Source organism: Microtus oregoni, unplaced genomic scaffold (assembly GCF_018167655.1).
Source record: "Microtus oregoni isolate MIOR12 unplaced genomic scaffold, Mior012 000027F_ref0000203, whole genome shotgun sequence".
Lineage (NCBI taxonomy): Eukaryota > Metazoa > Chordata > Mammalia > Rodentia > Cricetidae > Microtus > Microtus oregoni.
Window position 1 is genome coordinate 473296 of NW_024543086.1, and position 12378 is coordinate 485673.

At 44.6% G+C, this 12378-nt stretch overlaps 4 non-coding genes across 4 annotated transcripts; 2 read left to right on the plus strand and 2 right to left on the minus strand.

Moving 5' to 3' along the window:
• Positions 1 to 1909: 1909 nt before the first annotated feature.
• Positions 1910 to 1981, plus strand: Trnaa-ugc. The gene has a single exon. It is a non-coding gene; the product is annotated as a tRNA-Ala (tRNA).
• Positions 1982 to 2382: 401 nt separating this feature from the next.
• Trnak-cuu lies at positions 2383 to 2455 on the plus strand. The gene has a single exon. It is a non-coding gene; the product is annotated as a tRNA-Lys (tRNA).
• Positions 2456 to 8050: 5595 nt separating this feature from the next.
• Positions 8051 to 8123, minus strand: Trnav-aac. Its single transcript has one exon. It is a non-coding gene; the product is annotated as a tRNA-Val (tRNA).
• Positions 8124 to 10959: 2836 nt separating this feature from the next.
• Trnav-cac lies at positions 10960 to 11032 on the minus strand. The gene has a single exon. It is a non-coding gene; the product is annotated as a tRNA-Val (tRNA).
• Between the last annotated feature and the right edge of the window lie 1346 nt (positions 11033 to 12378).

The following is a 12378-nucleotide window of genomic DNA, read 5'->3' on the forward strand; positions in this document are numbered from 1 at the left end:
ATTTTCTCCTTGCCACCCAGGACACTTCGTTCCCCTTCTCTCCAGTCTATGGTCTCCTACTTTCTTATTAGTTTCTGCGGCTTCTCATTCCACTCCTGCCTGGGCTCAGTCCCTAGGCCTCAGTCTCAACACGCCTGGGAGCTTTTAGAACAGGACCCCAGACCTTAGCACAATTGACTCCATGGTGGAAGTGCCTTTCAGACTGTAACACTCAGCTTGTAGACGATAGACGGCAACACCTGCCAAAACTGAAACAAAGGCTTCATCCATCAAAGTCCATATAGTTCTGGGAAAGTCCCAAAAATGGACTGACCTTGCTTTTTAGCTTCTGTAGTTGTTTCTGGCTGACTGACATAAGTATATGTCAACTCAGAAATGGTTTTGTGCTTTGAGACTCACGCTGAGAAAGGCTCCCTACTACACTGGGATCCTAACTATCCAGTATAGTTGCTGGCTAGGAAGACTTTCTGTTGGCTTAAGCCCATGTCTGAGCTTCCAGTTTTTTGACCTTAGAGAACCATTTGAGAGCTGATGTCTCCACAGTATACACCAGAGCCCTCTGAATAGCTACTAACTCTCAGTAAAATCTGAAAGTCCTCACAATAACCTGAAGACCCCACCTTCTCTTTGTGCCCAGCTACACTTCCCTGTCCTCATCATGTCCTATGACTTTGGGTGTTGACCACAATGCAGCCCTGTGGGCCTTCTTGATATTACTACATGTCAGAAAGACTCCTCTGTAATGGCTCCTGCTTGATTCCTTCCCCCCGCCCCCCCCCCCCCCGTCATGGAACATTTTAATTTTTTAATTTTTCTGCAAATTCAAATGCAATTATTTTTAAGATAAGGAACTTTAAGTCAGTTGAAGAAATGAGTGAGTCCCGGGACTAAGGAATGCCAACCACCACCTTCGAGCACAGAACTGCAGTTGGTGAGCAGGGCCGGTACCAAGAAGCCAGAGTAAAGACTTCAAGGACCTTCACTGATGTGTTTTTGCTGGGCCTGGTGGCACAGACCCGTAATCATAGCATTCAAGGGCAGAGGATCCGGAATTCAAGGTCATCTCTGGCTACGTGGCCAATTGAAGGTCAGCTTGAGTTATATGAGACCCAGAATTTTTTTTTAAAGGTTATTTCTGTGGACTATAGCTTCCAAGTAGCTCACCGATACTTTTGCTGTTTTTTCAACCCCCCTCATTTATACACACATGCAATGGAATGTGGCGAAGACCTCTTCAGTGGAAGGAGGGCAGGGCAACTGATTCATGGAGATGCCATGCCGAAGTGGTTTGATTAGTTATGGTTGACTTACAAATACTACGCAGACACACAACTGCAGCACCGTTGAATCCCAGCTCCTAGGCTCGCACGGCTTCGGTCTCCTCGCAGAAACCTGTAGAGTGTACTGCCCACCTCCCCCAGCTCTCCTTTTAAATGTTACCTTATCCACGAAGCCTGCAGGCCATCACACACAGTTTTAAATTGTGAAATTAAGGGGGGGAAAAATCAAGCATTTGAAAACTTGCCCATTTCCTATGCACTTTCCGCATCTAGAGCAATTAACTTCATTATTTTGTTTAAACATTTTATGTTTTACTATTATCTTGCGTTTACACAAACTAAACGTATCTTCTTTTTCGAGTCGCGGTTCTTTTTTGTCATAACGCCTGATGAGTGGGTTTCTTTGTTCCCCTTTTCTACCCTCTACCCAGTTTCTGGTGTCGGATCTGTCCGCGCTCCGGGAGAAAAAGCTTCTTTAGTGAGGATCGGAGGAAGACTCCAGAACGCACGCCGCGACGACGCGGCTTCTGTAGTGTTTGCGGTCCGCAGACAGCAAGATTCAGTCTGTAATTAGGAGGCTTACATCATGCAATCACTAGGAAAGTTCTAAGAAGCCGTCGAGAGCGAGTGGGGATGTAGCTCAGTGGTAGAGCGCATGCTTTGCATGTATGAGGCCCCGGGTTCGATCCCCGGCATCTCCAGGTAATAGCATTTCTTTTGCATACTAGGTTTTTGTTTTTCTCATGCTAAATTTACAAATTGAATGAGCAAGCCGAGAGCAGCGGAAAAACTCCAGATGGTGGAGGCACGCGTTAGAAAAGGTCGTTAGCAGTGGCGGGCTTCGCTTCGCTCACTTTTCTCAACTCGGAACTACTCCCAATAACATTCGAGTTATTCCCCCGACACTACCCCACCCAAAAAAATCCTGATCTTGGTAGAAAAACGTAAGCAGAAAATGGAACTAAACAAGGAGGAGGATGGTCAGGCACTTACGGTTCAAAATGTCCGCGCTTTGGTAGTTCTATCAAATTCTCCGTTCAGCCCCAAATTTCCGACTTCTCCAAACATAGCCCTGAAGAAATGAAGAGGCCTCCAGCGAAGCGCCCGGCTAGCTCAGTCGGTAGAGCATGAGACTCTTAATCTCAGGGTCGTGGGTTCGAGCCCCACGTTGGGCGCATGGCAGTACTTTTAGATTTGACGAAACTACAGCAGTCTTTATTCCAACCCTCTTGGAAAAACCAATGACACTCTGGAAACTTAATATCGAAATGCAAAAGTCATGAGCCCCATGAACTCAGTTTTATTGTGGCAAAATATATTCGAAATTCTTCATCTTAATAAATATTTTCTTTTTAAAAATCAAACTCTGGGTCTTGCATGCGCAGAGCTCTACCACTGAGTTACATCTCCAATTCTTATTTGAAGCATATCAACTGTAAATTTCCGTAGCATTAACTACGTTCACATTGCTGTGCCGCTTTTTTCATTTTCAGGTGAGAGGACCTTTTTTAATTCTGACTTTCTCTCTCTCTCTCTTCTTCCTTCGTTCACTCATTCTCTCTCTCTCTCTCTCTCTCTCTCTCTCTCTCTCTCTCTCTCTCTCTCTCTCTCTCTCTCTCTCTCTCTCTCTGGTTTTTCGAGACAGGGTTTCTCTATGTAGCACTGACTGTCCTGGAACTCGCTCTGTTGACCATAGCGGCCTGTGAACCCGGAGATCAGCCAGCCAGCGTGTACCACCGTGCCTGACCTCGTGGACCTTTTCCGTCTGTCCTGACAAAACTGTTTAATCAAACACTAACTCCCCACTATGGTCTTTACTCCACCCCTGCGAACGCCATTCCACTGTCTTTGTGAATTCCATTATCTCTACTAGTGCATTTGAACTTAGGATTCTACTGAGTCCCATCTCCCAAGAGCTCTCCAGAGCGCTGAGGTTACAGGCAGGCACTACTAGGCCAAACTCATTCATGCCTTTTGACTGTCTTATCTCACAAACCGAACATCTTCTGGGTTCATTGATGTTGTGGTGTGCATTAAATTTTCCTTCCATTGAGGTCAAATAACATTCGATTACAGGTATACACCACAGTTTCTTTATTCATCCATCTACCTTTGGATATTTGGATTCCTTCTACCTTTTCGTCTTGGGAGGGACGGGGAAGGATCATCAACCTAGAAATGGGAGGTTTACCCTTTTCTATAAAATTACAATTACATATAAACCCCAACTCAGCAAATCTCAGTTCTAGGAATTAATTGCCACTAATACATAGATGCAAAGGTATAAAAACAATAATCACTCTAAGCCTGATAGCTAGAGCATTGATTGTAAAGAAAAGACTGGTGGCAAAGAAAACACATGGCATTGATTGCTGAACCTGACTCCGCTACAGCAGGGGCTCACACAGCTGCCGCAGGGACCATCCACTTGGGTGGTGTGTGTGTGTGTGTGTGTGTGTGTTTTATTCACAAGCTTTACTGGAGGGGCAGAAAAGGTGGATCACTCTGGTTAGAAACACTTGCTGTGCTTATAGAAAACTGAGTTTGGGCTGAAATAGTGACTGCATGTCTTTAATCCCAACACTTAGGAGTCAGACACAGGTGCGTCTCTGAGTTTAAGGCCAGCCTGATCCCCACAGTGAGACTCTGTTTTGAAAAAAAGAAAAACAAAAACTAAACCAAGGCAAACAATAGAAAAAACCTGAGTTCGGTTCTCAGCACCACATACGAACCATCTTTTACTGGAGTACAAGGAGACTCAACACCTCTTTCGGCACCCAAGGGCACCGGCACACATGTGGTGCACATACATACATGCTACACATATAATAAAAAACAGTCTTATTGGATATGGAAAATTATCACCATATTTAGTATATTTGTGGGTGTTATCTAACTATTCTAAAAATAATCCCATAGTTTTTTCAACCGTCACTGATTCCCCTTTGCCTAACCTGAGATCATTCTCCTAGGGTCTGCCTTGGGTCAAGAGAAGGACAACAGTCCTCAAGTGTCCACTTCATGATTTCATTGCTGCGTCACATCTGTGCAAGGGTACAAGTCTCTCAGACACGAGACCATGCCAGTCACATGCCCTTGTTCTGAGGAATATGAAGAGTAGGTGAGGGAGAAGTGGAAATGCCAACCAGAACAGCCTAATTCTCCAGGAATGCCTGGAACAGGAAGGGTGGCCAGAAAGATCACCCAAAACAACCCAACCCTCCACTGTTTGTCAGTCAAGACAAGTTGGACTAAAATCTCTGGGTGTTTTGGGAGACCCCCTAGTTTACCACTCTTACTGGAGATCGTTTCTGAAGGTGGAGTCTGTAAATGAGAAAGGGACACCCACTTTCTTGGTGAAAATTTGGTGACCTTCAATTCGTTATGGTTGAAAACATTAAAATCCAGTTTACCTTAAGGCTTCAAAATCTACTTACAAATATTGTTGATTTTCTCTAAAGTTATTGTAGCAATTTTTGAAACAGGGACAATCCCTTTGGCTAGTACTTTCATTAATGTAGTCCCCTAGAATATGCATTCACATATTTTTTAGGGCTGATGCTGTGTGTTCACTAGCCTGGGAGTCCAACCCCCTCCCCAGCAGATTCCATGGCTCCCACTCACCTTTCTACCTAAGCATAAAGCACAAACCAATGACGTAGATGACGTCATCACAACTCAGATCCAGAGAAGTATAGTTATGACCTGTCCTCTCCCAGAAGATTGGCACCACCAATCTCTCTGCCTTTGAAACCATTCATATGCTGCTTCTTCAGAGCTTCAAACACTCTCTCTTTCTTCCCATGCAGGCCTCCTCCCCCAGATCTTCCGATGATGAGTCTTTTCTGACTCAGCTCCCTGTTTCTTTTAATCTGTATTTCCCTGAGCACTCTCTGACACTTTTTTTTTTTTACTCTGAGCCTGTGAAATCACTATGGTCATCATTCCCTGACATTATTTCTACATCTGTTCCAGTTATCTAAATAGCCTATCAAAAAGTGAACTTCAGCCGGGCGGTGGTGGCGCACGCCTTTAATCCCAGCACTTGGGAGGCAGAGGCAGGCGTATCTCTGTGAGTTCGAGACCAGGCCAGCCTGGTCTACAGAGCTAGTTCCAGGACAGGCTCCAAAACCAAAGAGAAACCCTGTCTCGAAAAAAAAAAAAAAAAAAAAAGTGAACTTCAGAAAGATGGGGACTCTGTCTATCTGGTACAGCAGTGTTTCCATCACTGCAATAGAACGGGAAGAATTAAATAGTGGGATACCACAGGTTTGTAAATCAATGTTGAGCACGTAGAACAATGCTAAAACCACGGTAAGGGATTAATACCTGAAATCTGAAGCTATCCATATTAATCTCTAAATTCAAAAGGGTACCAAGGAGCTGGGAGGATCTCTGTGAGTTCGAGGCCAGCTCTGGTCTATAGAGCGAGTTCCAGGACAGATTCCAAAGCTTACACAGAGAAACCGTGTCTTGAAAAACAAACAAACAAACCAACAAACAAAAAAAGGGATACAAAGGAATCCTTGGACCAGTCAGAAGGAGATGGTCAGGGAGTGACTATGGAAGGGTAGCCCACAAGAGTGAGGAGGAGGTGGAGGGGGGTAGAGATAAAGAATTCCCGGAAGAATAAAACTTGTTCTAGGTATCAATCTATATTGTTATTTGTTATGCCCAGGTCATGGAGTTCCCTCAAAACCAGCAAGGAGACAGAGCCCTGTATGTAGAAACAAAGAGCCTTTATTCTTTTTTTTTTTTTTTTTTTTTTTTTTTTGTTTTTTCGAGACAGGGTTTCTCTGTGGTTTTTGGAGCCTGTCCTGGAACTAGCTCTGTAGACCAGGCTGGTTTATTCTTACACAAGTTTGCAAACTCGGACTCTCCGTGTGTCCATCCTATTGAAGGGGTCGGAGAGCCTTGAGCTCACTTAGGGTTGGGTTTTTATAGTAGTAAATTGGGGTGTATGTGTGGGGGATTTCTAAGGTTCAGGGCCCCTGATTGGTTGACATTTCATTTGCCTAGGGGTGTCCTGGTGAAAGGGGATGGGTGTGTCCTGGGCTAAGGGACATCAGATGATCCTATGGTTGGAATGTTAGGTATTTCCCCTGTATGGTCTGTTCCCGGGTGTTGCCCTGATGGTCTTCATTGAGCCTGTCGTGACTGGGCCTTACAATATCATCATCATTTCTCTCCTCCTCCTCCTCTTCTTCTTGTTTTTTTCTTCTTTTTCTTTTTGAGACAGGGTCTTTCTGTCTGGGACTCACTACGAACTGCAGATTGGCCTCAAATTCACAGAGATCCTCCTGCCCTGTCTCTCAAGTGCTGGAATTAAAAAGTGGGCAACCTCGCTTGCCACCATTCTAAATTTTTGAATTGAGATATTTAACAACAAGTGAAAGAGAAAATGATGACTTTTTAAGTGTTGGTTAGAGATCTATGTAGGGAGCCGGGAGGTGGTGGTGCACGCCTTTAATCCCAGCACTCAGGAGGCCTACAAGAGCTAGTTTTAGGACAGGCACCAAAGCTACAGAAAAAGCCTGTCTCGAAAAAAACGTAAATAAATAAATAAATAGATAATAAATCTATGTAGAGCCTGGCATTGATGGTGCACGCCTTTAATCACAGCACTCAGGAGGCAGAGGCAGGAGGATCTCTTAAGTTTGAGGCCTGCCTGGTATACAGAGTGAGTTCCAGGACAGCCAGAACCTTGTCTCAAAAAGAAAAAAAAAGAGAGGAATCTAAATAGACAAAAAAACTTTGTAACAAACAACATTGGGGTTTATTTGAAAAACAAAGCAAAATAAAAGCCCATAACTGTAATGGATTAATTAAAATGCTGCGGATCCCCAAGTGGCTGTAGCAGCAGAAACACTGCAGGTCAAGAGGCTGCAGTGGGTATCTGGTCCCGAAGGCAACCAGTCCCAGGCAAGGACGGCCACAGGTCCCGAAGGCAGCTGGTCCTGGGCGGGGAGACACATGGGAGCAGGCAGAACTGCTGGGAGACAAATTGCGTAGCATACTATTAAGCATCTTCTGCTTGGTGTGTGAAGACGTTGTGGGAGCAGGCTGAGCTGTGCAGGGCACCCAACCGAGTAGAGACTTCTGGAAAGGGGACCAGCAGTCACGCTGGCTGCCCTGTTGCTTTTGTTGTGGCCGTTGAGCCCTCCTCTTGTCCCCAGCTGTCCATCTATCTATCCCCAGCTGCAGGTAAGGATGGTCAGAAGGGGAGAGGCTGAAGCAAGGGTAGTTTCGGAAACTGAACAGATAGCAGGAGATCCAAGGAATACACCAGTGGGACACCACGGACGGTGTGTGACCAAACCGGCTCCAACAACCCCTGTCTCCTGGCCAGCAAATCGCTACTTGCCCGGCACTTCTCGTGAATGTCTCGCAGGTTCCTCTTGTCCCTTTCTCTATTGATTCCTTTGCTTTTCTTTTCTCCTTCTCTGCCACTGCAGCTACCTTTACTGTGAACGAACATCTTCCACAGCCTGGACTTGCAATACTCATTTTCAAAACATCGCTCTCGTAGTGTGCTTCCTTTGTGAATACACTGCGTTCCCGACCCGCTGCATCTGCTAGGGCTTCAAGTTCTTTGAGGACAACAAAGTCTGAGCACAAAAGGACCTCTTGTAACCTCACACACACACACACACACACACACACACACACACACACACACACACTACCATGATAAATAAACGAAACCAAAGAATTCATTCATTAGCAAAATTTTAAAGAAAATTTAAAGGAAAAGAAAAAAAATTCCACTTTGTTTCCGCCCGGTTTCGAACCGGGGACCTTTCGCGTGTTAGGCGAATGTGATAACCACTACACTACGGAAACCTGCGTCCAGGGCCTCTCTACTACTCTAAATGGAAGAATTGTGACATCCTTGCTTGCTTCTATTTTTCCCGGTGTATTTTGCCTCCCAACTGGGGGGGGGGGGGGGGGGGGGGGGGTAACAACAATCCAGTCTGTCAACAGACAAGGTAAATGTGACTTCGACTTCAGTAGATCACCAACTCACTCCTTTTGTGCTTTTTATTCCAAGGAAGAAAGCAGGATGACTTAAATGCCTTTGTAATCTGGGCCTATTGATAGTAACAACCCAGACGGGAGGAAACGGAGAGGAGGACTCTAAATGTCAAAAGAGAAATCGTTTTATACGTGGGTTTTCAGGAAAAAATATTAAATTATTAAATAAAGACAAAATTGAAATTAGGGAACATCAACTTTTTTTTTAAGCTAATCTTATGCAAAGCTGAAAATGTTATTAAAATTTAAAGCTTCACTTAAGGACTTTTTAAATAAAAATAAATCTCATCAAACCCTATGTAGAGTTGAGACGCATTTAGCATGCTAAATGTTAAATATGGATCTGTGTTGTGCAAACTGACTCCCGCATACCCGAGGAGGCAGGATTTGTAATGCGGGGGCTCCTGAGGGTCGTGTGCCTCAGAATCCCCTCTCCATCAGAAAGGAGTCGCTGGGCTAGTCCCAGTCTCTGGTTGAGGTGAACAACAGCTAACAGAGGAACAATCCAGGGATGCTTTTCCTCCTCTTAGCAGATGACAAACAGGGTTTATCTCTCTCTACTTTGCTCCCTCTGCATCCAGCGGGAGCTTTCCTCTTTTCTTCCTGTGCCAACTCATTCTCTTTTTAGCTGAGAGCCATGTCCCTGGTCTACAGAGCTAGTTCCAGGACAGGCTCCAAAGCCACAGAGAAACCCTGTCTCAAAAAAAAAAAAAAATCATCCCCCAACCCCCTTATAAGTGACAACATAACCACACAGGAAGCAAAGAGGAACTTCAGCTAGTTACAACAGTGATTACTGTGTGGACTTTTTCTGGGGAGTGGAACAAACATCTGTTCGCCCCAGATAAGGTGTCAATGAAACAATCGCACCCTTGTCTAGCTTGGTGAACTAATGAGTTTAATTAGGGTTGCTTTCAGGGACATGGGAGGGATTAATAGGAGCATAGGCAGCTTGCTAGTGGCTACATTACTAAAGAGAACATTTTCTTTGGAAACCATTAACTGCTGCCATATCCTTAGGGGCGGGAAGGGTCTCCTAAACCTTTTCCCAGCAATTGTCAACTGCCTATGTGTCCCCATACTGACTATTTTAGCCCTTCTCTGAACAAGAAGGAAAGTTGGGTTTCATGAGCCCTCCCTTAATAATGGAGTTGTTAATGGGTCCAATTCCATGCCACCGAGCATTCAAGAGGTCAATGACCATATATCTTGCGTATATACACATATATGCATATACACGCATGTGTGTTTCTTTTGCAGTACTAGCTATTGAGCTTAGGGGTCTCATACTTAGTGTCAAGCATGCTGCTACTGAGCTTTAAAACATCTTTTGCTTTCCAGGATAGGCTCCAAAGCTACAAAGAAACCCTGTCTTGAAAAACCAAAAATACCAAACCAAAACAAAAAAGACATCTCTCACTCAATTGCTCAGGCAGGCCCTAAATTTGCCATCTTTTGCCTCTGTCTCCCAAGTAGTTCCGAGTCTACCTGGCTGGGAAATGTTCAGTTGTTGGGGCTTGGGGTGGCACTCCGATACTTCTCCAGAACTCCGCAGCGGCTTATTTCGATCCATGTATCTCATGGTAAGACATAGTCACACTGACTCTCCAGGAACCTGTGTGCTAGGAACTCTGCCTGTTTTACAAGTTCTGATTAATTCTTGCTATGGTCACCCTATACGGAGGGTTATACACCCACTCTCGGGTCCCCAGCTGCTCCTTTGATGTGCTTCTGAAATGGAAGGTGGTGCCGTCCTTTGTCTAGTAAGTTTAATAAACTAACTTGATGTCATCATTAGACTGTAGCGCTTGGTGTGTTTGTCGGGAAGACGAGGGCAGCTGAGAAGTAGAACTGGGATTGTATTGACAAGACTAAGGAACAGTTGGTGTATATCACTTGACATGAATAAAGAGGTCCCTGGAGTTGAAGATGCTTGTGCCAGGGCTTTTCATAACAAAGGACAACTTTATATTGTCGTATGTGCGGTGGCAAAGTGGGCAAGGAAACATCTCAGCATAGACAGACTCTCAATTAAACAACGAAAAATCACCTAGAGTTGCGGTTCTCACTACACAAAGCACCTTTCCTGGAAATGCAAGTCCGAATCCTAACTAGGGTTTGCAAGCTTACTTAGGTCTGCCTGATTCTGGGGTTTCAGCCTACCTTCTGTAGCCACATCGTCACTACCGACATAGCTGGTCCTGACACCTGGGTGTTGCCTAATACCTGCTGAAGGAAGACTGATTATAGCCCGCCTCCAGGAATTTGCCAAATGGTACCCATTTGTCACTCATTTGACGGGCTTTCCAATTTAGTGGTCTATCTTTGTAATAGTTCAGACAACAGGGCACCGTTTTGCTTTGGTCACAAAAGTTCTTCAATCACTGTTCTAAAAAGAAGTTCACCCCGTATAGGACTGGAGTCCACAACCTCGATAGTGGAGCTTTGTCAATTTTAATTATATGTGTCTCATAAAGATGTCATATGCATTCGAGGCACCGCTATTCTTAGCGGGATAATGGCTTCATAAGTATTTCGGAGACAACGTGCACCAAATTTAAAGACTCTATTCCTATTTTTTTCTAGGGCCATTTTTTTTTTCAACATGATACGACATTTTGAGGAAGAAAAATCATCGTAAAACTGTTTCCGCCCGGTTTCGAACCGGGGACCTTTCGCGTGTGAGGCGAACGTGATAACCACTACACTACGGAAACAAAGCTGCTGGGACACTCACTAGCAAGCTACTGAAGCTATGATTCGACAGGCTTGCGTTCGCTTCCCGGAACTAGATTTGTCTCCCGAAGGTCCGTGATTTTTGGCATGTTCATGTCGTTCCGAGTCATGATTCCCAACTAAATTTGCGCTCAGAGGATACAATGCACCAATTATTTCTAACAAATTGACAAAACAAGCAAAAAGGACAGCAGAAAGCTCTGGGAACCACAGGGCTATCGTTATTAATATAGCCAGGGCAAGATTCTCTCACAAAAACAAAACAAAACAAGTTCCACAACACAATCCGAGACTCTCTTTCTCCTTAGACTGGAATTCAACAAAAACAAATGTCAAAAGCATTTGGACTGCAAAACATGAAGGTGTGCACCGCCAGTATAAAGTATTAAAATTTGAATGAATACATAGTAGTGGGGAAATCTTATTATTTTTTAATAATTTATTTTTATTTTATGTGTATTGATGTTTTGCCTGCGTATATGTCTGTGTGAGGTTGTTGGGTCCCCTGGAACTGGAGTTACGGACAGCTGTGAGCTGCCATGTGGGTGCTGGGAATTGAATCCTGGTCCTCTAGAACAGTCAGTGCTCTTAACCACTGAGCCATCTCTCCAGTCCCAGAAATATTATTTTTAAGAGAACATATGGACTTGTTTTAAAACTCGAAGGATATGGGAAGAACTACATGTTCGGGAAAGGGTCTTTCCTGCCCGGTCATCCTTCCTAGAGAAATTCTACTGTCTTCTACAGACGAGGATATGGTAGAGTAGCTGGCTAACCCTTATCTTCCCAGGCTCTGGGAAACATTCTGATCGCTTTACATCCTCACAAAACCCTGTGAGGCAACAACTATGATTTACTTTAAATGAACAGACACAGACGTACGAAGTACCAAATACACTTAAAACATTTTCTGCCCTCCTAGATGGTATACTCCAGACTGTTCAGCACTCTGCGCTTTTTAAACAGAACACATTCCGAAGATTCCTTTCCACATAGCTGAACAGTGTTCCATTTAATATGCACGTAGATATTAATAATAAATTATCAGACAGTGGCCAGTTGACAGGCTTTTTGGTTAGCCTGCTTCGGTCGGTTGGTGGTTGCTTTCTGCGACAGGGTCTCAGTTTGTAGTCCAGGTTAGACAAGCCTGTAACTTGCCGCAATCCTCCTGCCTCTTCCCCTCCCAAGTGGCGGACTTCTCGGAGTGCTGGCAAGGTCGCAGTTTCTAAAATGGGCATGGAAATGCCCAGTCCAGCTGGAGGGTGGCGCCTCCCTAACGCCAGTCTTGCCTATTTCGCCAGACTCCGCCCAGGATCCCACTCGGAGG